The 22,342-nt window shown below is 36.6% G+C and overlaps 1 protein-coding gene across 1 annotated transcript in view; it reads left to right on the top strand.

Annotated features, from left to right (window-relative positions):
• The first annotated feature begins 3,715 nt into the window (after positions 1-3,715).
• The window catches only part of LOC129419630 (E3 ubiquitin-protein ligase TRIM39-like), a 53,389-nt gene continuing 34,762 nt past the window's right edge, over positions 3,716-22,342 (top strand). The window contains exon 1 of the mRNA XM_073858871.1: positions 3,716-3,851. The gene's annotated coding sequence lies outside the window, so the exon portion shown is untranslated. The remainder of the gene's footprint in view (positions 3,852-22,342) is intronic.

Here is a 22,342-nt window from a genome sequence, read left to right as displayed (position 1 = left end):
CCGACAGGAAGTAGGTTTGACTCAGACATATTTGGTACAGTCGGACTCAGCATGAGCCAAGGAATCAATAGAGTGAATTCTTATGTCATAGTGGCAATTTAATCAAATGATATAAAGATTTTAAACAATTTATTTACATATCCTGACCACTAGGTGGCGCTGTCTTAAAGATTTATACGTGCGCTCAGAACATGTCACTGATGAACCATGCCAAATTTCTTAGCAATACGCCATTCTGTTTGTGACATACTGAACTTAATGAGAAAATTTAAAATGGCTGACACCCAAAATGGCCGACCGAAAACCGTTTGCTATCGTTTGACTCGGCATGCTTCAAGGAATCTAACAAGACCACCTTCATGATTTTAGACTCAAGTTTGAAGTAGTTATAAGCAAAAATAGCCATTTTTCGAATTTCGTGACCACTTGGTGGCGCTGTGACGAAACGTTGCAGGCACCCTCAGGTCATGACTGTTAAGACACATACCAAGTTTCGTGTCGATACAATAAAGTTTTGCGAAGATACGGCCTCACGTCCGTTTTGGCGTGCTCGCCGCCTTGTATGTTGTCACTGTATACGAGAACGCATTGGTCTATCAAAAAGCTTTTGATAACTTTTTGTCTGGGGTGTCTCTAGATGCTACATACCAAAGGACATGCAAATCGGACAAACGCTCTAGGTGGAGTTCGAAAAAGTAGGTTTTACGGAAAATTCAAAATGGCGGAAAGATGTGCATGACACAAATGACATCAATGTGTGCAATTGAATCATCATGAGCAAAGGATTCAGAGGAAACAAGAATTTTGTTTCTAGGACTCACGGGTCAGAAGTTATGAGCATGAACATAAGTGGATTTTTGGACTGTTGGTGGCGTTAGAGGGTTTGAGTTAGACACACCAATGTTGCTATAGTAACTTCTAAGACCGTCCTCTACATGTGTGCCAAATTTCATAACTTTCCTACGTACGGTTCTATAAGCTGCCATTGACTTCAATGGAGGAAGAAGGAAGAAGAATAATAATAAGAAAACTAACAGATACAATAGGTGTCTACGCCACTTCGTGGCTTGACCCCTAATTATTATAAAAAGAAAACTAACAAATACAATAGGGGTCTTCGCCCCTTCGGGGCTTGACCCCTAAATATAGCTGCAAGCAGCGATACCGGGGTCAAGCCAAAAAGGGCACAGAAGAAGGTAAACTTGAGTCCGGATGAGCAGTTTAAAAAACCTAGCAACACCTCCTGATTTCAGACAAATTAATATAACAGTAATCAGCAAAAAAGCTGTGTTCTAATTCAGTGAAATCTCTCCCTCACGTCTTGAGGAGCATTGACAACTAGAACACTGAAGGAAATGTGAGTGGTGCTTGCAGTGGTAATACTCAGCTCACAAAATGTTACTGTGGTGTTAATGAGTCGAAAGAGCCCACCCCCATGTCTCTACGCTGTTCTGATGAAGAGATATAGCTCTTGCAAAAACAGTTGATAAGGTATTCTCATTGGTTGCTAGACAGTAAATTGACATCCACCAGTGATTATAATCCAAGCCATGAAATGAATAATCCATGATGACTTGTGGTTTTAGATGTGTTTGTTGCAGTAGTTTTAGGCAAAAATTACCATTTTCTATCTCAAAACCACTAGGTGGCGCTGTGACAAAATTGTGCATGCAACTTCAGGTCATGATTACGTTACATTGAGCTAGTTTTATGACTATACACTTTAGTTTAGTGAAGAAACAGTTGTATGACCATAGGGCTGGCTTGATATCACAGTTTTTGTTCAATTATAACGCCACCTAGTGGTGCAAGCAAGCAATTTTTTTTTGTGTAGCCTCAAACTGTGGTCGTACATCAGCGTATCAAATCTGGTGAAAAAATCTCTTTTCGTTGCGAAGTTATAACCATTTATGTGTAAAAAATACAAAATTACAAGGTAATTTTTCGTTTTTTGCATTTTTCGGCCATTTCTGATGAAAATTTTAATATAACGCCAATAGAACTTTTTTTTCAGAAGGTAAGGTTAGTTTCTTCTTATGGTGTTTTTGAGTCGATCAGAATTACGATCGCGGAGATATTTGCGCGTGTTTTTTAAGCGCTATTTTGCCGCACAGGGTTAACCGTAAGGCGAATCCTGGCATGTTTGGTATCGTTGGACTCGGCAACTATTCAAAACTCCAAGGAAACAAGTCCCTTGTAAATATGATGATCATAGCCAAAGTTATAGGCCTATAAAACATTCGTCTGGCCACTAGGTGGCGCTGCAACGAAACTGTGCATGCTCCCTCAGTTCCTGACTGGCATCTCAAGTACCAAGATTTGTGTCAATAGGCCTAAATTTGGCGAAGATACAGCCTAAAATCTGTTTTTTTGCGCTCTATGTAAAATTCGTTGATGCGCTATACGACAACGGATTGGTTTATCAAAATTCTTTTAATAACTTTTTGCCTTGAGTGTCTCTAGATGCTGCATACCAATTTTCGTGGAAATCGGCCAAAAGCTCTAGGACGAGTTCGCAAAAGTAGGTTTTACGAATAATTCAAAATGGCGGAAAAATTTTCATGACGGAAAATGACGTCATAGGGTCTAATCGAATCGGCTTGAGCCAAGGAATCAGATGAAGCAAGAATTTCGTTTCTAGGTCTTACGGATCAGAAGTTATAAGCAAAAACGTAAGTGCAACTTTGGACTGTTGGTGGCGCTAGCGGGTTTGAGATAGAGACTCCAAAATTGCTATGGATATTATTTGGACTGTCCTCTGTCAGTGTGCCAAATTTCATAACTTTCCTACGTACGGTTCTATGGGCTGCCATAGACCGCAATGGCGGAAGAAGAAGAAGAAGCAGAATAATAATTATAAGAAAACTAACAAATACAATAGGGGTCTTCGCCCCTTCGGGGCTTGACCCCTAATAAGAAAACTAACAAATACAATAGGGGTCTTCGCCCCTTCGGGGCTTGACCCCTAATAAATGGCTTATAAATAGCTTGTAACTGCTTACAGTTACTAGTCAGTTACTCATACACTTATTAGTCATTAATTACTAACTATTTCTGATCCTTAAAATAAAGTGTTACCGAAATGGTTCTTTGAGGAATCAAAAAAGGTTCTTCTATGGCATCGCTGATGTACCTTTATTTTTAAGAGTGAACATTGTAAATAATTTCATGAAAGTGATTTTTCCCTATTGAACTCTTAAACATTTAGTAATGTTTCAAATAATGCGCAAACTTGTTACATCTACTGTAATTACTCTATGTTTTCACAACTTAAAATGATTACATTAATTATTTTCAATGTCAATTTAAGTAATTAAATGTAACAAGTTTATGCATTATTTTTACTTTGATCCAAACTCCAAAGACATGTTATTTCAGTGTATAAAGCAGATACCAGTTAAAACGATTTTATAAAGGCAGTAAACATGGCTGCATTTTTTGATTAGATTGATGCTATTTCACAATTTAAATAATTTAGCTTTGTATTTGTTATTTTTTTACAAGCTGGTAAAATAATAATTGATGGCTCCTTAACCTGGGGAATAAAATTATCAACATTTTATCACATATGCTATATATTAAAAATATGTTGACATTTTATATAATCATTGAAACAGTATATAAACTGTACACCCACCAAACACATTCAGATTCACATTTACAGATCCATATGTAAGAGGAAATGTGGGTAGGGCAATGACATCACCACATGTAAGTGACAGCTTTCAGTGAAAATGACACTAAACTGACGATCAACAGTCTGCAAGCTTTTAACCTCTTCATCTCTTCAAGAAAGAAGATATTTGAGGCTTTTCAAGCCATACTGGAACACATCTGAAACTCATTCACAGGTAACATGATGGACATATATGAGACATTTCTCTGAACAAGTTTCTAATGTTAGTGTTCTGGTTCAGTAGGGTTTGTGTCTAACTAGAACACATCAGACAAAGTCAGGTTATGCATGAGTTCAACTAGTTTAATCTACACTGAAATGTCAATGTAGACTGATACAAATCACACGTGTTTATACATTAAAACATGTACCGTAGACTTCGTCTTGCTACTATGAGAAACATTTCTTTCAGTAACACTTTACAATAAGGTTGCTAATAAGGTTAGACTCTGTTAACAATAGGGTTATATTGTTTAATGCATTAGCTAACATAAACCAACAATGAATAATACCTCTACATTATTTATTCATTTTAGTTCAGTTTAATTTCAGCATTTACTGATACATTTGTTAAACTGTTAACACTTTAGGTAATGCACAATGAACTAACATGAACAGTTGTATTGACATTAACTAATATAAACACAGATTATTAAATGTTGAAAAACAATATTTGTAAGGGTTTTGTTTTGTCTTGTCTTGTCATGTTCATTGTAGTGTTGTCACATTTCCCTGCCTATGTTTTTCAGGTATGTCTTGTTAACCTTGATTAGTCTGTGTATTTATATCCCGTGTTTGCCATTGTATCTTATCAGTTATTGTTCAATGTAACGTGTAGCTGCCACGTCTTGTTTATTGTCTTGTTCGTCGTGCGGTCTAGTCATGCCATGGATTCATGTTTATACGTTTTGTTTTAAGTCATCTGCATTTAGATCCGGTTTCTCATGTCATGTTTTGACTACACGTTGCAATTTTGCTTATTGTTGGTTCATGTTAGCTAATGCATTAAATGTTAACAAATCACTGATTCTTGAGATAAGGGACAAAACATGTCCCCCATCAAAATGTTACAATTTGCCTTAAAAAATAATAAATTGTTTAAAAAGACTTCAAAAGTTGGATATGAAAGACTTGTGTATGTTTAGACCCTTAGTTTTGTAATTATTTACATTGTTTCATAATCATTTTATAAAATACCGGCACTGTACCATGAAAGCTCATGCAAATGAACTCGTCCTTTGTAGAGGTCACAGTATCAAACTGCAAAAAAAGTGTTTTAAAATGGCCAAAATGCACAAATATGAATTTGAAGTTAATCGGATGGCTATCACAATATACTTAAAGTGAACATTACATTATTTTATACATTACCAACAGTCTTTCAAAATCTGTCATCATTTCATGTCAACTCCGTACAGAAAATTCTAATGGTTTCCATTAAAATACTGATAGGAATCATTAGCTTTTACCATAAAAACCACTACACTGTAGTGTGTTTTGGGCCATTTTCCATTAGAACTATTAGAACCAATAAAATTTTTTAAATATTCAGCAAACAAGTTGAAATCCCTGTGGTCACAGCTCTTATGCGTCAACACTGTCTTCAAAGTAGGGATGATTTTAATCAATAATTTTGAAATAAAAGTAGGTATTTTGGTTTAGATTAGTGGCAACTGGCCACACATGTTATATTGCGCACTATAAACACAATCAAAGCTTCAAAAACACAGAAAGAACGGGACCTTTAAAACACCAACTTATCTACATGCATCAGTGTCTTGTGTGCACAAAATCATTGATTATATATATTAAAAATGAAAAAATAGTAAACTAAATGAAGGTAATTTAAAATAGCTAATTCCAAAACGATGTAAAATAATATTAAAAGTGTATACAATACAATTTACATTGAAGGCACACCATTTCTACACACTTAAAGACTTTACAGCAGGGGTCGGCAAGTAACTTTGGCCGCGGGCCAATATTTTTTTTAGCCAGTAGATGGCGGGCCAACTGTTGTTGGCACACTTACGTCTTATTTTGAATTAGCCTAGTATAGGCTATCTGATCTTTTGTCAAGAAACATTGTCTTTATTTCCTATTTAAAAGACGAAAGACGACATTAAAAATTGCTAAAAACATGGTAATGGTTCTGTGTATCATTCGTTCAATCGTTTTTTTTTTTCAAATTAAAAACAAAAATGAAAAAATTAACCACCACGGGTTTTCTGATTGTGTGCTCAGATAAAAAAATTAATTACTGGATTAGACTTTTTCTTATTTAACTCCTTTATAGGCATAATATATCAATGAAATCATTTTAAACAGATCAAGTACTATAGTGGTAATATTACAGGCATTTATGCTCTCATGAAATACTCTTACAGTCCGACTTTTGAACTATTCCTTTTTATTAATATTTATCCGGGACACACACATACACACATAAGGTTTAAGGAGGTCTCCGCTGGACTGTGTTTTGTCCAGCTCCGACAAGGTTCTATTCATACATTCATACACTTTGTGTTCACCCGCTTTATTTCCCGACCTGACGGGTCCGCAAAACTTAACGTCACGTTTCCAGAATCTCACATTCAAATGTCTCTAACGAAAAGAGACAGATAATTTTAAATGTTATACAAAAATTGTGTTCGTGCCAATAAAAATATTATTTTAACATTGTTTTCATTGTATTTATAATGAAATATAAATAATAAATTAAATAGGACAAAGCCTCTCACTCAAATTTCTCACCATCATAAACCGAGTTGGTTGCGGAGTTGCTGTTCAAATTGCTGAACATCCTCCTTTGCCAAATTTATAACGTTTTAAACAGAGGTAAAGATCAAAGAACTATGCGTTAGGAAAATTAATAATGGCTTTATTTTAATAGACATGTAAAACCATATTTTGGCGGATTACTTTCATTTTTTTAACGAATTTACCTGCCCATTTAGTCTTAATAATTAACGGTAAACGAACTTGAATTGCTGTTCTCGAAGGCAGGTCGAACCTTAGGTCGGGCTCGAGCCCCAAGTTCAAGTAGCAGAACACAACAGTATTCCTTTCAAATCTACTTTAAAAGTGTATTAGTTAAAATATTATTGCAGTAAAAGAGTTTATTTTTATCATATTTTGTAGTGGTTTCTAAAAGCCAGCAATTACTTTTCAGTAATTTGCAATGTCACGGAGTTTAACGTCTTCACGCGTGATGAATTGACATGATTTACAAGGTAAATTTGCAAATGATTCATGAAGTCATACCTCTGCAATTATTTGATCGATTGTGTTTTAGAAGTATGCTCAAATTCTAATGACAGTTATGATCGCGGATGCGCTGGTAGAGAAAGAGAACGAGAAAAAGCGGCCCGTTAAGATAGCTATTATACGCATTTTTTTCAGGACATTCTTGCTATTTGTCAGTGTGTTATACGCGAATAAATAACAATGAAAAAAGTTCAAAAGTCGGACTGTAAGCGAATGAGACTTACAGGAAAGCATGGTTGCTATTCAAACCCTTATTAAAACCCTTATTAAAATGTAATCTGTTAGTACCTGATCTGTTTAAATTTATTGGTATATGTCTCTTAAGGTGTTCAATTAAAATTTGTCCGAACCCGTTTTCATTCATTTTTTTTTTTTTGATCTGAGCGCACATTCAGAAAACGAGTCGTTTGATTTTAGTTCAAGAAATAAATAATAGAAAAACAAGTCGTTTTTCTTTATTTTCTTTTTGGTTTTGATTTGAAAAAACGAATGAAGGAATGATACGAATCAGGGTATCTTCCGTCCATTCCATATCCGTTTTACAATCAAAAACGAAAAACGAAAAAAAAACAAATTGAATTTTCATTTATCGTTTCCATTTATAAAATGAAAAAAGAAAAATAGGAATTGATACATTTTTCTAGTTAGCTTCTCAGTTTTACTAAGAAAATTCTTGAGGGCCGTTCTCACAAATAAATTAATAAAAAATTTGTTACTATAACACGACTTGCCTTGAGACTGTGTTGACTATAACGTTAATTATATTCACATTGTAACAGACGTTAATTTTAACAATAAATATATTAGCGTCCACCACCGGACGATAACGACAAATTAATGCAAATCACTAACCTTCAAAGGCATATTGCATATTCAGTGTAATAAAAACTTTTGCAATTGTTTACATGTCATTGAATGTGTAAATATAGCTACTGTTCTTGTTGCGTTTACACATCGAGTAACCAGCAGATGCCCTCCACACGCTGCGTTTTACGTAACAGTAAATAGTAGTTTGTTTAATCTAATATCTTACTATTTGGCGTAGTCAATGTAGTAAAGTAAAAAGCATTAGGTAGTCAATTTCACAGTAACTGCATCAGTGCTGGATACCTGATGTAATTTTATGTAATGGACCTTATACTTCTTCATAGTGGCATCTGTCATTCAAATGCGCGTGCACTTGAAGTTCAAATAGATATAATTGGCTGTCAATGGTTTATCGTTTAATCAGTTGGAGGAAAATCGCTCAAAAAGTGATCCCAACGATATCGTTCATTGTAACTTTGTCGTTATAGTTGTGGTGTGAACTCTATTCTCTTTAATATAAAATATTTTTTAAACAATATTTTTATAGTTATAATGTGAATGGCCCTTTATTGAGACGAGGGAAGCGAAGACTTCCAATGACTATTAGCATGGCACGCAGATTTAATCATTAACATGATTAATAATCCTATGACTAATAAACTTTTACAATTATGCATTTGGTAGACGCCTCAAAGTGCATTATAAGGCATTTTATCAATATTTGTGTTCCTTGGGTTCATGACTCATGACATTTTCAATGCTCCACCAAGCAATGCTTAAACATGAGCAATTTGGGACCAACTGGGAATTATATTTTTTCTGCACACCTTTCCCACATGGGCGTACAAAAATGCTCTGCAATGTTTTGGAGATTTTGTGAAAAGTTGAAACGTGAAACGTTGCTGCCACTCCAATCATAGATATCTATAAATTAGATAAGTTTGTGGACTATTTTTTAAGCTCATTATTGTTTGTTCATATTATGTAAGGGGAGATTTATTATGAATGCAGTACATTACACAAAACACATTCAACTGGCAAAAGGAAATTGTTATTACTGATGATGATTGTGTCAATGGCTGGATCTTGGGGGTGATGAGGTGGGTTATCTTTTATACTGATCATGAATTCCAAGCCACTGGCACATTGGATGTCATAATCTATGTGGCAGTGACTTTTCATGCTCTGCAAAACCTGCAAACATTCATTACAGAGCATTTTTGTACGCCCATTCAAAGGTGTGCAAACAATTATAATTCATATGATCATTAAAAATTTTAATGATTACATCTGCGTGCCCTGCTAAAGGTGGAACTTTCGGGTATTTGCTCCCCCCAGCGGTAACGTTTGTAAATGCTGGGGAGAAAAGGTAGCTCCTTGGTTGAAAATTGGAAAATAAAGCATTTTAATATTTTCTTTATTTCATTTTTTTACAATTTAGTTTTAAGAAGTAAGACTGAAAAACTAAATATAGAAAAATGTATCAATTCATTCTTTTTAAAGCAGCTTTCAATATTTTTCATTTTATTAAAGGAAACGATAAATGTAAATACGATTTGTTTATTTCGTTTTCCGTTTTTGATTTTGAAACGGATGTGGAATGGACGGAAGATACCCTGATTGATACACGGGGCCATTTTTGTAAACTGTTATTGTAAAATAAAAAAGTCTGATTAAAAAAAAATTTTAAAAACGGACTTCAAATTAATCCGGCGGGCCAGAAAATATTGCTGGCGGGCCACTTTTGGCCTGCGGGCCGCCTGTTGCCGACCCCTGCTTTACAGTGTTGTTGAATTGATCAAACACACAAAAAACATTTTCATGTGTCAGACGGAGTTGACAAATGTCAAGTTACTAAGTGAGTAAATGTATTTGTGACGATTGTCATCAAGCCTCCCTCTGCTGGCCTGCACCCTCAGGACTCCGTCACCCAAATCCCCTTGTACAACACTGATTACTGCCACACCTGTTGATCATTATCTGGACTATTTAAGCCATGCTCACAGTCACACATGGGGAAGCCTTGTTTACACTGTAAGCATTACTAAGCCTTGTTTACACTGTCAACATTACTAAGCCTTACTCTGGTCGTTTCTCAATGTCAAGAATACTTCCTTGGCAGGACTAGTCCTTACAAGTCACTTCTTTCAGAGGCTAGGCGAGGCTCCTCTGAAGCATTCGGAGAACACGTTAAATGGAACAGGCTAGCAAGTGCACGTCATTGTGTCGTTGTGTCAATGAAAGGTGTGCTTTCGGTGCTGCGTGCATAGGATTGTGGGTGATTTCAGCGCACGAAGATCGCGAAGGATACACATATGCATCCTTTCCTGTATATATTTCTCTAACGAAGGACTCAGTCCTTGGCTGAAATTCCGAGGATCCTCGACATTGGAACAGTCCTTCAACAGACGTCGATGACGTAGCATCCGTGAAATTCTGGTTTCCGAGGATCCTTCCTTGACATTGAGAACGGCTTCTGTCTACCAGTCATTCTGTTCCGTATCTTGGGTTGTTTTTGACCCTTGCCTGTATACAGTTCATGATTGTTTGCTGCCTGCCCTGACCTATGCCTGGATTTGGACACTAACTTGTAGTGATAGGGAAATGAGCATCGAATGAAGCACCGATACTTCCCTTACTGTTTCGAACCGTGATTCGAAGCCTTAACGAGGGTGTCGAAAACAGTTTCATCTTTTGGTTAATAAAACATATAGCAGTCCCTTCAGAAGAAGCTTCTTCACTGAAACAACAAGCTGATGAAATTCAGATGAATATTAATATTATGTGTACAAATAAAGCTTAGACAACATGTATGTGAATGGTCAATATAATAAATGTATTTACTCATTTAAGTGTCAAAAAAATCAGTGTTAATTAATGAGAGTTAATATTTATACGATTCAATACTGTATTTTAACTCCTCCCCAAAAGGTAACCTGCAAGATGGTGCCTGTGAGTCACTCGGCATGCCATCGGTTGCTGTCCCTGTTTTATGTTTTGTTTGTATTAGATCCCTTTTTATCGTTATTTGTGCAGCATGTGAACTCTCTGCAAGTTAATGATTGGGAATTTTTACTCAGTCTTCGGAGAACGGTTGCACTGGCATCGAGCTGCTCAGGTGGTCGAAAGCCCTGCGATCCCGCATGTTTTCCCCATCTACCTGTGGATTTAAGTGGCTGGCCGGATTGTTTTCGACTCCGCAGAAAGCGCAGTAAAAGACTAGGCAAGCGAGGGGGCGCACGAGTGAAACAAAGAAGAGAGAGTGCTTTTATAGCAGGATGCCTTGGATATGCGGGTTCAGCAGCGAAGGCCAGGGGTCGGCTCGTTAGAGACGACATATGAGGTACTCGCATCTAGTTGCGGTTGTACCATCGCACCGGGATGTGTATTTTGGTTTAAATCATATACGGCAGAGTTTTAGGAGGAAAAGGGGGGGTTAACCATAACAACCTTCGTTGCCTGGAGTATGCCTCGTCTGTATCTATACATAGTGATGTGTCTCCTGCTGTATACATGAAGATGGCCCTAGTAAATACGAGGTCTATCATCAATAAGTCATTTGCAATTAATGACATTATTCTGTCCAGAGACGTTGATCTCTTTTTCTTGACTGGTTTTGACATGGGGGGGCTCCTGTATGTGACCTCACAATAGACAATATTGGTCTGTCAGATCACTTTTTAATTTTGTTTAAATTGATGATTGCTGCGCCTTCTACAGACCACGAGACCGTGGTTCATTACACCAGGCATTTAAATGCACAGGTAGTTTCAAAGTTTTCTGTGCCTTTTAACTCTCATGCAGAGTTTTTAGTTAAAGATCCGAACATAGTTAATATGGGTTCAGAGGAGCTGCTTGCTGTTTTTAACACAGAGTGTAATGTCATTTTGGACCATGTTGCTCCTGTTAAAAAGGTAAAATCTATAGCTACTCCCCAGCCCTGGATTAATGCTGACAGTCGATCTATTAGACAAAAATGGAGATAGGCGGAGAGGAAATGGAAAAAGGATAAGCTGCAAGTCTCGTATGAGATTTTAAAAGAAGCAATGATGAATTTATTAAAACAGCAAAGGCCCAATACTTTTCTGATTTAATTGCTAACCATCACCACTGTCCGAAAGTGTTATTCAGTACTATTAACTCTGTTTTAAACCCTGCTTCATTTTCTGTGGCTGAAAATGCGGGGTTGTCTTGTAATATTTTTTCGCAATTCTTTATGGATAAGATTGCTGATATTAGAGAGAGTATTTGTAATTTGCAGGCTGTTGGCCACATAGTACCACCCCCTGTTTTATCCACTGGTGGTCAGTTATCAAGGTTTGAACCAGTTACATCTCTCCACCTTAAGGTTTGAACCAGGGCTTTCACAGACATTTTGAGGGGCAGTGGCCCAAACCAAAAAGGGGGCAAGGGGGGCACAATTTATATGGTTTTAACAATATGATGTGTTATAGATTAGTATCAAATAATATAAGTGATTCTAATGGAAAATAGACTCAAGATTTAGAGTGTGACAAAACTTCTTAATATTCTATATGATTTACATGCTGAAGCTTTGAATCCATGTTTGCAATTTTGAACAGCTTTTGCAGCCTCCCTTCCAACTCTGTCTTTTTTTAAACATTGTTTTTTATTTTTTGTCGACAAAGTGTGCCAACAACCGCAAATTTGGTGTTATTTATATTAGATCTCATCGGGTACTCATTAGACAATCACTGTAATTCTAAAATGTTTGCTAAGTTGTTAGCACTTTAAGAAGACAAAAACATAGGAAAGCCGAGAGAGGTCATCCATATTTTTATTTTTGCTGCTTGTTTTCTCCTGATCTCGAGATAACAAAAGTTGTTTTCTCGCTATCCAGACATAATAATCCAAATGCCATAATGTAATTTCCTGTCCATAATATTTCATTTATTTTGAAGTGGACTGCTGATGTATAAGTCTTCGCCGTTACCACGCGTAGCTAATTGTCGATAGACTTAATAAATAAATAAAGTTTGATGTTCGTGAATTTAGGGACCATCTCTAAAGTATACTGTACACGTTTCTATCTTCAATAGTATTTAACAGTTTATTTGAATAAATATAAAACATCTAAAAAAGTGTGCATTATAGTTGACAACCACGAACACTTTACAGTTGGTTTTGTGACTGTTTGTTGACTTTAAGTTATTCCATTTTAATGCTGTTTAAAGTAGAAACGTATATGGAGTACTTTAAAGACGGTCCCTAAATTCATCGCGCTATCAAATGGTCAATTATTGGCAAATCTGTTTCATCTTGAGCGAATCCATGAAGCAAAATCTCATTTGTTCATCCATGCTAATTTGCTAAATATGCTTTTGCTGTCTAAAAATTATGTTCTATTGAGTACACGTAAGCTTTAATCACATCACAAGAATACAACTTTTGTTATGTCGAGATCACGAGAAAACAGCAGCTTGTTTTCTCGTGATCTCGACATAACAAAAGTTGTATTCTTGTCAGTCCTTCCAGAAAAACGCGGAGTTTTTTTGTGATTGTTGCGGGCAAAAATCCTCGATTTTGCGGCACTGTTACGAGAATGTATATTGGTTGTGTTGTCTTGTTTTTTTTTTGTTGCGCTCTTTTTCTCTCTCTCCCTTTCTTACACTCACAGATTGGGACTGACAGGCGAGTTGCCGCCCCGTCATCAAGTTTAGCTCCACCCCGCGACTGTGATTGGTGGTTGCTAATATGTTTCCATTCAAAAGAGACGAGCTACGGTGAAATGGCAGCTTTCCACGACTACGGGCCGGTCGTGGTGCTCAGAGCTCCGTCAGCCGCCAGACCGAACATTTTGATAATAACTGTCATAGAATCACATTTGTCAACTACAGATGTGGCCTTTAAAAACGCGCGTTTTCTCCCGCGGCATTCGCCAATTCGTCTCGCACAGTCCCGCAGCATTCTGCAAGTGCTTTCGGGGGGGCTGCTTTTCCCTTTCCCTTAATGTGTTTCGCTTCAAAGAATATCCACCAGGTGGCGCATAAAAACATTGTCATTGCCGTTGTTTCCAGAAGTTAATAAGGGCATTGCTGAATATTTTACATTGAAAACAGCAAAGTGATATGTCAACCCCTTCTTGCAAGCATAACAGCGCATACAAATATTAAGATGACTGTACGTGCAATGCGCATTTATAGTAAGTGCAACAGATAATTTAGTGTGAGCCTAATAAACGCGACTGTATTTACAATGAATATCTTAATTATTTGTGTTGTCGAATTTTGACACCGTTTCATTGTTTGTTCATAATATTTATAATTGTCAGTTTTTCAAAAAGTATCAATATTTTAAAGAGATTAATGTGGTATAAAAAAAGACATGTTTTAAAGTTTAAAATGTTGTAAAAATATAGTAGTATTCTTATATTTTAAGAATAACAATATGATACATTTATACTGCGCTAAAATGCTTTACATATGGAAAGAGGAATTCTTCTCAGAACAGATATTTTTATGTTATTATTAAGACGTAGGCTACATCTAATAAAATAGCGACAGAGAAACTGTGCCTTTTGCGGACGAAAAACACCTCCGAAATATTGAGTTTATGAATATTTACACTTACAATATGTACTTTGTGAAATGTGTGTGTAAAATAATCAATTTTATAACATGTGGCTGTAGAGACAAACACGCTGCGTCGCCTTTCAGATATCTTACACGTTCGCATTCAACACTTTTCAAAACGTATTTATTAAATCTAATGAATAATTATAAATTATGACATGAGAAAATTAGAAGTGTGCAAAAGAGCACAGTTCAGATATTGTTAATTAAAGCGGTTTTATACACCTTTCTGCCTTGTTTAAATTAACAAGCATTTTATTTGCCACTGTCAACACGTTTTGTGATTGATTTAATGATTTATTACAGCAACTTCTATGAAGCAAAGCTATTGTACTAAGCATCTCTATATATGTAAATATATATATATATATATATATATAATGTTATAAATGTTGTAAAAAATATATTAGTATTCTTATATATTAAGAATAAAAATATGATACATTTATATTGCGCTAAAATGCGTTACATATGGAAAGAGGAATTATTCTCAACCACCACCAATAAAGTTTAAACATTATTCTTTAGAAAAACGCCTCGGAAGTGTTGAGTTTATGAATATTTACACTTACAATATATACTTTGTGAAATGTGTGTTTAAAATAATACATTTCATAACATGTGTATGTAAAGACAAACACGCCGCGTTGTATGATTTAAATACCGAGGTCCATATAAGTATTTTCTAGGGCATGCACCCCAGGAAAAAAACTTCTTATTTCCCTGCTCTACATATACTTTAATAAATCAGAAAACCAAAGAATCAAATACATATAGATTTCAAACCATATTAGTATGCAGAAAACTTTTGTTGGTCATTAGGAATACATTGTAATAATTATTTTACCATCCTGGGCACACTGCTGCACACTTTCTCTTCTTTTGTTATTTAATTAACTTTAATGACTTCAACAGGTAGGCCTTAGGACTAAATGCAATAAAATGTTCAAGCCAAAATATGAACATTTAAACTCCGTGCTCGCGCACTACGGGTGGGTGAAGCGTTGTACCGCGCACGTGATGCATCGTTTTCAAGTTCAAGCTTAGCAGCAGTCCAGTACAACACAGTGAATCTAATCATTATACAGTAAAAAAAACATATCTTCAAGAATTAAAGGGTGGCGTTGAATTTTGTTAATAAACACGCTGAATAACGGAAAGTGAATTACTGGAGGGAGTGAAAGCAGCGCATTAAATCTGGACACCCATATGTGCTCAGCTGCAGTAATGTTTCTTGTTCTTGTCACCTTGACAGTCACTGCGGTTTCACATTTCTCGTCATTAAACTGCTGTATATAATAGTCAGCGTTTGATTACTTAGGCTACATCTTTCTTGCACTACCACTAACTGCGCATCTGACCTCTGTGTTGCACCTCTGTCTGACTGGTTTGATTTTATTGGTCATCTCGGTTTCATTTGGACTTTATCTTAAAACTTAATAGACCCTTTAACTGTTTGTACACAATGATGACATGGCACCGTGTGCGTGCGCATTTGGGCAACGGAGCTATGGCAAGAATCAGCAGCAACTGACCCATTTCACAAAAAATTCACACGGCCGCGCCGCTCCATTAGCATGCTACACTTGCTACTTTAGCGGGTTGAAATGCATATACATATTAGGCTATATATTTGGTGTGTTTGACTTTCTGCCGAACTGCGCGATCCAATCGGCATATGAAATTACTATAGCGGCGCGAAAGTGACTGGGGAGCAGACTGGTGTGGCGCTACAAAAACCCACAGCCGAGTGACAGCAAAGTACCGCGAGAGCGATTCCAGTTATCACGTGGAGAAATCCGCTTTGAATCGCTCTCGCGGTACTTTGACATCACCAAGAGGTCTCTGCTTAGAGCAAACGTGTGACTTGCATAACAATGACTTTGTCCCACCTCTGCTAAGACGTCACATGCCGATCGGTCTGCGCGGTGCAGGAAGAAGCCACACGAGCGCTGAGCGTTGAGTCAAATTATAAGACGAGCGTAAGAAAATGATCGAGGTCTGGTCAGGGAATTAACCCAACACAAAAGTGAAAATGATAGAAATGATGACTCTAAGATCTATAGACATGCACATCAGTGTTTTATTTGTGTGGAGAAAAGGACAATTTGAAATAGTGTCCAACACAATACTCTACCATTATACTCAAATAAGTAGGGCCTACATGCACTGCTCCCAAACGTGATGTGTTTTGGTGTTTGTTGTAATCTGGAACGTGGTGTATTTCAAATGTGTTTGTTAAGTGTCTCCACATGAAAACGGAAGGCCCTCCCCCCGCACAGTCCTGCAATGAGAACCAGAAAAACCGGTTTCTAACCATTTTATTTACATGTGAATAGTGAGAGCACCCCCTCAGGAGCTGTAGGAGGGTTTTTTATAAGCGTAAGCCAGGACTAAGCCTTAGTTTAAATAGAATATAAAATTAGTTTTAACAAACATGCCTTACTAAAAACATTATTTGTCTGCATTTTGAGGCAAAACAAAGGGCATGGCCATCCGGACCTCGGTAATTTTCTGACGCTTGTCTTATTTGACTCAATGCTCAGCGCTCGTTTGACGATCTTGCGGCGCCACGCAGACCAATCGGACGGCATGTGACGTCTTAGCACCGCGAGACAGTAGGCCTACAGTATGCTTTTGAATAGATCTCGCGGTAGTGTGATGTCACAGGCCAACGGGTTTGCGCTGCGCCCCATTAGGTAAAATAAAGTGAAAATTATTCCTAGATGACCAATAAAATCATAAAATCAATCCTCGGGTCCACAACACACCTTGCCGGAGCTCCGGTCCGTCTCCTTCAGCAACAGGGTTTGGTAAAATATAAAGTGTATAAAGTGTGCAGTATACAAAAAAATGCAAACAAATTATTTCTAAAAGTAGCAATATTTTAAAGAGATAAATGTGGTATAACGAAAGACATGAGAAAAGTAGAGGTATGCAAAAGAGCACAGTTTAGATATTGTTAATTCAAGCGGTTTTATACACGTTTCAGCTTTGTTTGAATTGACAAGAATTTTATTCGGCACTGTCAAAACATTTTATGATTGATTTACTGATTTATTACAGAAACTTGTTGTCAGAAGCAAAGCTATTGTACTAAGCATCTTTATATGTATGTTTTAAAGTTAAAAGTGTTGTAAAAATATATGAGTATTCTCTTATATTAAGAATAACAATATGATACATTTATATTGCGGTAAAATTATTTTGCCATATAAATTATTCTCAACCACCACCAAAAAAGTTTTAACATTATTTTTTTAGGAAAAAAACGGCGTTTAAACCCGTGGAGCGAACAAGAAAACATATGTTTATATGCTTATTCGGCATATAATATGATATTTTTTATTTAGTTTTACAGTTTTAAAAGTGGCAGTTAGACCAGAGCGCTGACTGGTCGGCGTTTGACATCAGAGTACCGCGAGAGCAAAGGTAAAGTCGGACCATTTTGTAACATTTCGACTTGCTCTTGCGGTACTTTGATGTCTTCGGTGCCGAACTGTCTGCGCAGCGCTACAAAGAAACGACCTTTGACTCTTTACAGCAGAGTACCAGCAACATGAGAAGTGGTGGCACGCAAAAGGAAGTGAAGGTACGCAGTACGCTAAAATATAAAGTGTCTGTACTGCGAGCACTGGTTTAGTTATTTACATCGTGTGTTGCTCTTTCACCATTGTGCACCCGCGCACTCGCTCTGTAGTTTGTAGCTCGTGCTCCGGGTTCTGTAAACAATAGCCGTTTCTTAATACAAAGTACAGGAGAGTGGAGCAAAATAAGCCTTTATCTAGGCAACCATACAGATTTGTAGCCGTGTGACCACAAATACAGGTAGCAACCATAATTTCTATTTGGCTATGTTAAGGGGAAGGACAAATTAAAGAGTTAAAGGCGATTAGAATTGGGGGTTGGCAAAGAATTGGCAGACCTGGGGGTGGGTGGTTTTTAATTTCTTGACTTTCTGTGTCACTGGTAGCTGCTACTAGACGCATTTTGGAATGAACTTCCTTCATGTCGTTTTATTTATACACTGTAAAAAATATTTTCTGAATTTGTAAGTAAAGTTAGCATTAAATATGTTTTACAATTTTAAATGAATTTTTGCTTTTATTATAATTATAACTTAAATAACTGTAAATATTTATTAAAAATAATATTACACATTTTTTATCAAAAAGACAAATAACTAATTTTCAAACCCTCATACAGCTTGTGCCTATCTGCGTTGAACTTGAGAGCGCTTTAAGCGTTTATTGTGTCTTTCAGCACATTACATATGTGACCCATTCTGTCTAAATGAGTGGGATGTTTTCAAATACTCTATTAATTAAACATCTAATTCGTTTTCTGAGAGTGAAATGATTAATACTGAGATGCATGTCATGTCTGACATCTTGGTTTCGGTTTAAAAACATGCAGGAATTTTAAAATAAAATGCAGGACTTGCTTGATGTTTAAAAAGTTATTAAGAGAGATAAAGTTCGGGACTGATTTATGTTAAAAAGTTATTAAGATCAACAAGACTCGCGCTGACTGACAGATCCGAAACGCAACGCACAGACACGCAAGTACCTGCACTGACAGAATAGTAAAAAAAATCTGTTTTGGCAAGAATTTACGAAAGCATATTAAGCATTACAAAAAACTTGTTAAGCTCATTATTAAATATGTCCATAGCCTACAGCGTTTGCGCGAACAGAACGAATTGTTTAAAAAAAACTTTCTCATTAATCTTCATCTAAATTAATAAATAATCAGATATTCGTTTATAATTTCAAATAACAGTATGCTCTATTATTTAAAAGTCAGTTTTGACTTAGTTCAAAACAAGCAAAATTATTTTAAACAAGGTAATTAGAAAGATGTAATTCAAATGTTTCAGCTGTTATTTACTAACTTTTTTTATGTTAATTGCAATTCATGTCATAATAATCTTCAGTATACATTTTGCTTTTAAAATGTTACATTTTCATATGTTTATCTATTTACTTGTTTATTTTATATTCACCTAGATTGACAATGAAGCTGGCTTTAACTTGAAGTAATTAAAAGATCATCTGTGACCGAAGTCACGGAGACACAGAGTTATTAACGAATATTTTATTATCAGAGTGCAGCATTTTATCAAGGTTTTCTGGTCTTGTGTAATTAAATAAAACAAAAAAACTAAAATGGTAATTTTTTACAGTTGGATTAAAAGAAGCTTGATATTAGGAGCGTTTTAAAACTAATTCCAAAACATCTCGAGTTTCTAAATAAGGGACGCGCAGAAAATGTCATTCATTCATGTAATTTTATAGATTACACTCATTCACTTAACACACATATTATGCGTGCTTTAAGGGCTTTATAATTTAGCTGTAAACACTTGATTATGTCTGGCCGAATATTTTTTCTGCTATTCGGATGAATTCGTTATTCGTTTTAAAGCCATTATCCGTGCCCTTCCGAATAACGCATTCGGCTTCGGGCACATCCCTAATATATATATATATATATATATATATATATATATATATATTTGACGAATGCTTATCAGTACATTACTTTTTTGTTTCTTCAACTTTAAAGATGAATATTCTCATTAGAGATGGGCAATTTTTGCAATAGCACATTATATTCAAAATTTTGAGCTCATAAAAAAAGATTTTTCGCTTATTTAAATGACTTGTTTATGTTTTTTTATGCACGTTTAGTTTTGGTGCAATTTCCCAAAAGCTTATAATTAGGAAATACACACAACACGCTTACCTTATATTTTCTTATATTTCTACTTATATTCCTACTGTTCGGTAATGCAGAAAAGCGCAACACAACCATGTTAAGCTAGTAAAACGTTCAGATGCAAAAATGAACTAAATGTAAAATTAGATAAACTAGTTAATGATATTGCGTAAATGCGCTCGGTCTCTTCAAAGGTCTTCGCGAGTTATTTTGTTATAAGACTCAGTTATCATACATCACGTCTCTTGTACTGTAAGTACACGGAAAAAAATAAGACAAATGATGCGCGTTTGGGTCGGATTTTTATGAAGCATATGTGACTGTTTATGTAACAGGCAAAGACAACTTCGCCAAAAACGAAATGTTTGCCAAAAAAGCCTGCATTTGTATGACATCAAAGTCTATCGCCTAAACACAGAAATTCCGTGTCATGTTACTTCAATATCATACAGTATACGCTCAGCATGAAGTCAAGCACACAAATTGTCGTCAGTATGGCCTACATGAAACACGACTGCCATCTACAGGTTTTTGTATTTCCTGCGTCCCCCACCGAACCCCCCTTCTGCGAGATCTCGCAGAATTTCGGAAGTCCTCGCGGCAGTCTGGTCTGAGAGACGCGCATTTTTAAAGGCCACATCTGTATGTCATGGAAGGGGTGACCTGCCCTGTATTTATTTTTCTTAAATCATTTCTTTATATTTTGGGTAGCGTAGGAAGGTAAGATATTTTGTAATTTCCTTTGTCCCATCTGCTAGGTTAGTTAGTTTTCCGTTTTTCTTTTAGTATTGTTTTGTTTGTTATTTTGGGCACATTGTTCACTCTTAAGCTGTATTCGTTACTAAACAGTGACTGACACTGCTTGACCTTTTTATATAATAAATTAACCCATATACTTATAATTTTTTGGTGATTTTCTTGTATTTTTGGTCTGAAGGCTGGGGGAGCCTTAACTCCTATTTATTTGTTGCAACTTTCCCCTAGAGGTTGTAACAGAATGGGGGCTCGTCCAACGGTTTTTGTTAGCACTTTCGTTTTTGTTAGTATACCTTACTGGTGAGTAGCCCATTTTTGTGTGTGTGTTCTCAAAATTGGCAGTTTTTATTTATATGAGGGGAGAGTGTGTACGGTTTGACTATGGAGTTTAATATGGAGGTTTTTAAACAATCACCTACGTTGCAGACGCTGCAGAAATGCCGCAAATCTGATTTAGTTATGATTGCTGAATATTATGACATCGCTATTCCTAAACCGTCCACTAAACAAGTTCTTAGAGATCTGTTGCAGGATAATCTTTTGAGTGCTGGGGTGTTGAAAGCCGAGGATTCATCTGAACCGCTGGGTGGGGATACGGTCTCGTTTGGGGAGGACACACTGGCAGCAGCGGAGGCTTACGACAGGGTGCCGCCCGCAGACGGAGGTTTGAATCCCCATCCGTTTGTAGGTCTGAGTACAGAAGACCTGAGGCTGGCGATACGGCTTAAAGAGCTTGACCTGGAAGCCAAGCGGCAAGAGCACGATACCCAGTTGTTGCGGTATAGGCAGTTTGAGCTGCAGGGACAAGGAATGCGTCCGGTTGGGGTGAGTCCCTTGCCTGGAACGGGCACTGTTACTCCTGTAACTGCAGATTTTGATATTAGCAAACAAATTCGTTTGGTTCCTACCTTCAGAGAAGCTGAGGTTGATTCGTATTTTAATGCTTTCGAACGTATTGCCGCTGCCTTGCGTTGGCCTAGGGATGTTTGGTCACTCTTGTTGCAATGCAAGTTAGTTGGTAAGGCGCAGGAAGTTTGTGCAACTTTATCTGTTGGAGAAAGCCTCGATTACGATGTATTAAAAGCTACTATTTTAAGGGCTTATGAATTAGTGCCCGAGGCTTATCGTCAGAAATTTCGTACACATGTGAAAACTGCCAATCAGACTTTTGTGGAGTTTGCCCGTGAAAAGGCGGCTCTTTTTGATAAATGGTGCTACTCCAGTAAGGTTAACGATTTCGCACAGCTTCGGGAGCTTTTGCTCATTGAGGATTTTAAAAATTCGTTACCTGACAAAATTGTAGTCTATCTAAACGAACAAAAAGTGACTTCGCTTGCTAAGGCCGCGGTTTGTGCGGACGAGTTCATTTTGACGCATAAAAGCACTTTCGTTTTGACTGCTCGTCGAGAAAATGTTACATCTAACTCGGAGAGAACCACGAGAAGTTCTAAAATTGTTACAGAATCAAATGAAAAACGTGAGTGTTTTTACTGCCGTAAAACTGGTCACCTTATTGCTGCCT

The sequence above is a fragment of the Misgurnus anguillicaudatus genome, chromosome 21 (genome assembly GCF_027580225.2).
Source record: "Misgurnus anguillicaudatus chromosome 21, ASM2758022v2, whole genome shotgun sequence".
In the NCBI taxonomy this organism is placed as follows: Eukaryota; Metazoa; Chordata; class Actinopteri; order Cypriniformes; family Cobitidae; genus Misgurnus; species Misgurnus anguillicaudatus.
The sequence above is the reverse complement of the archived record's forward strand: the minus strand, read 5'-3'. Positions and strand labels throughout refer to the sequence as shown.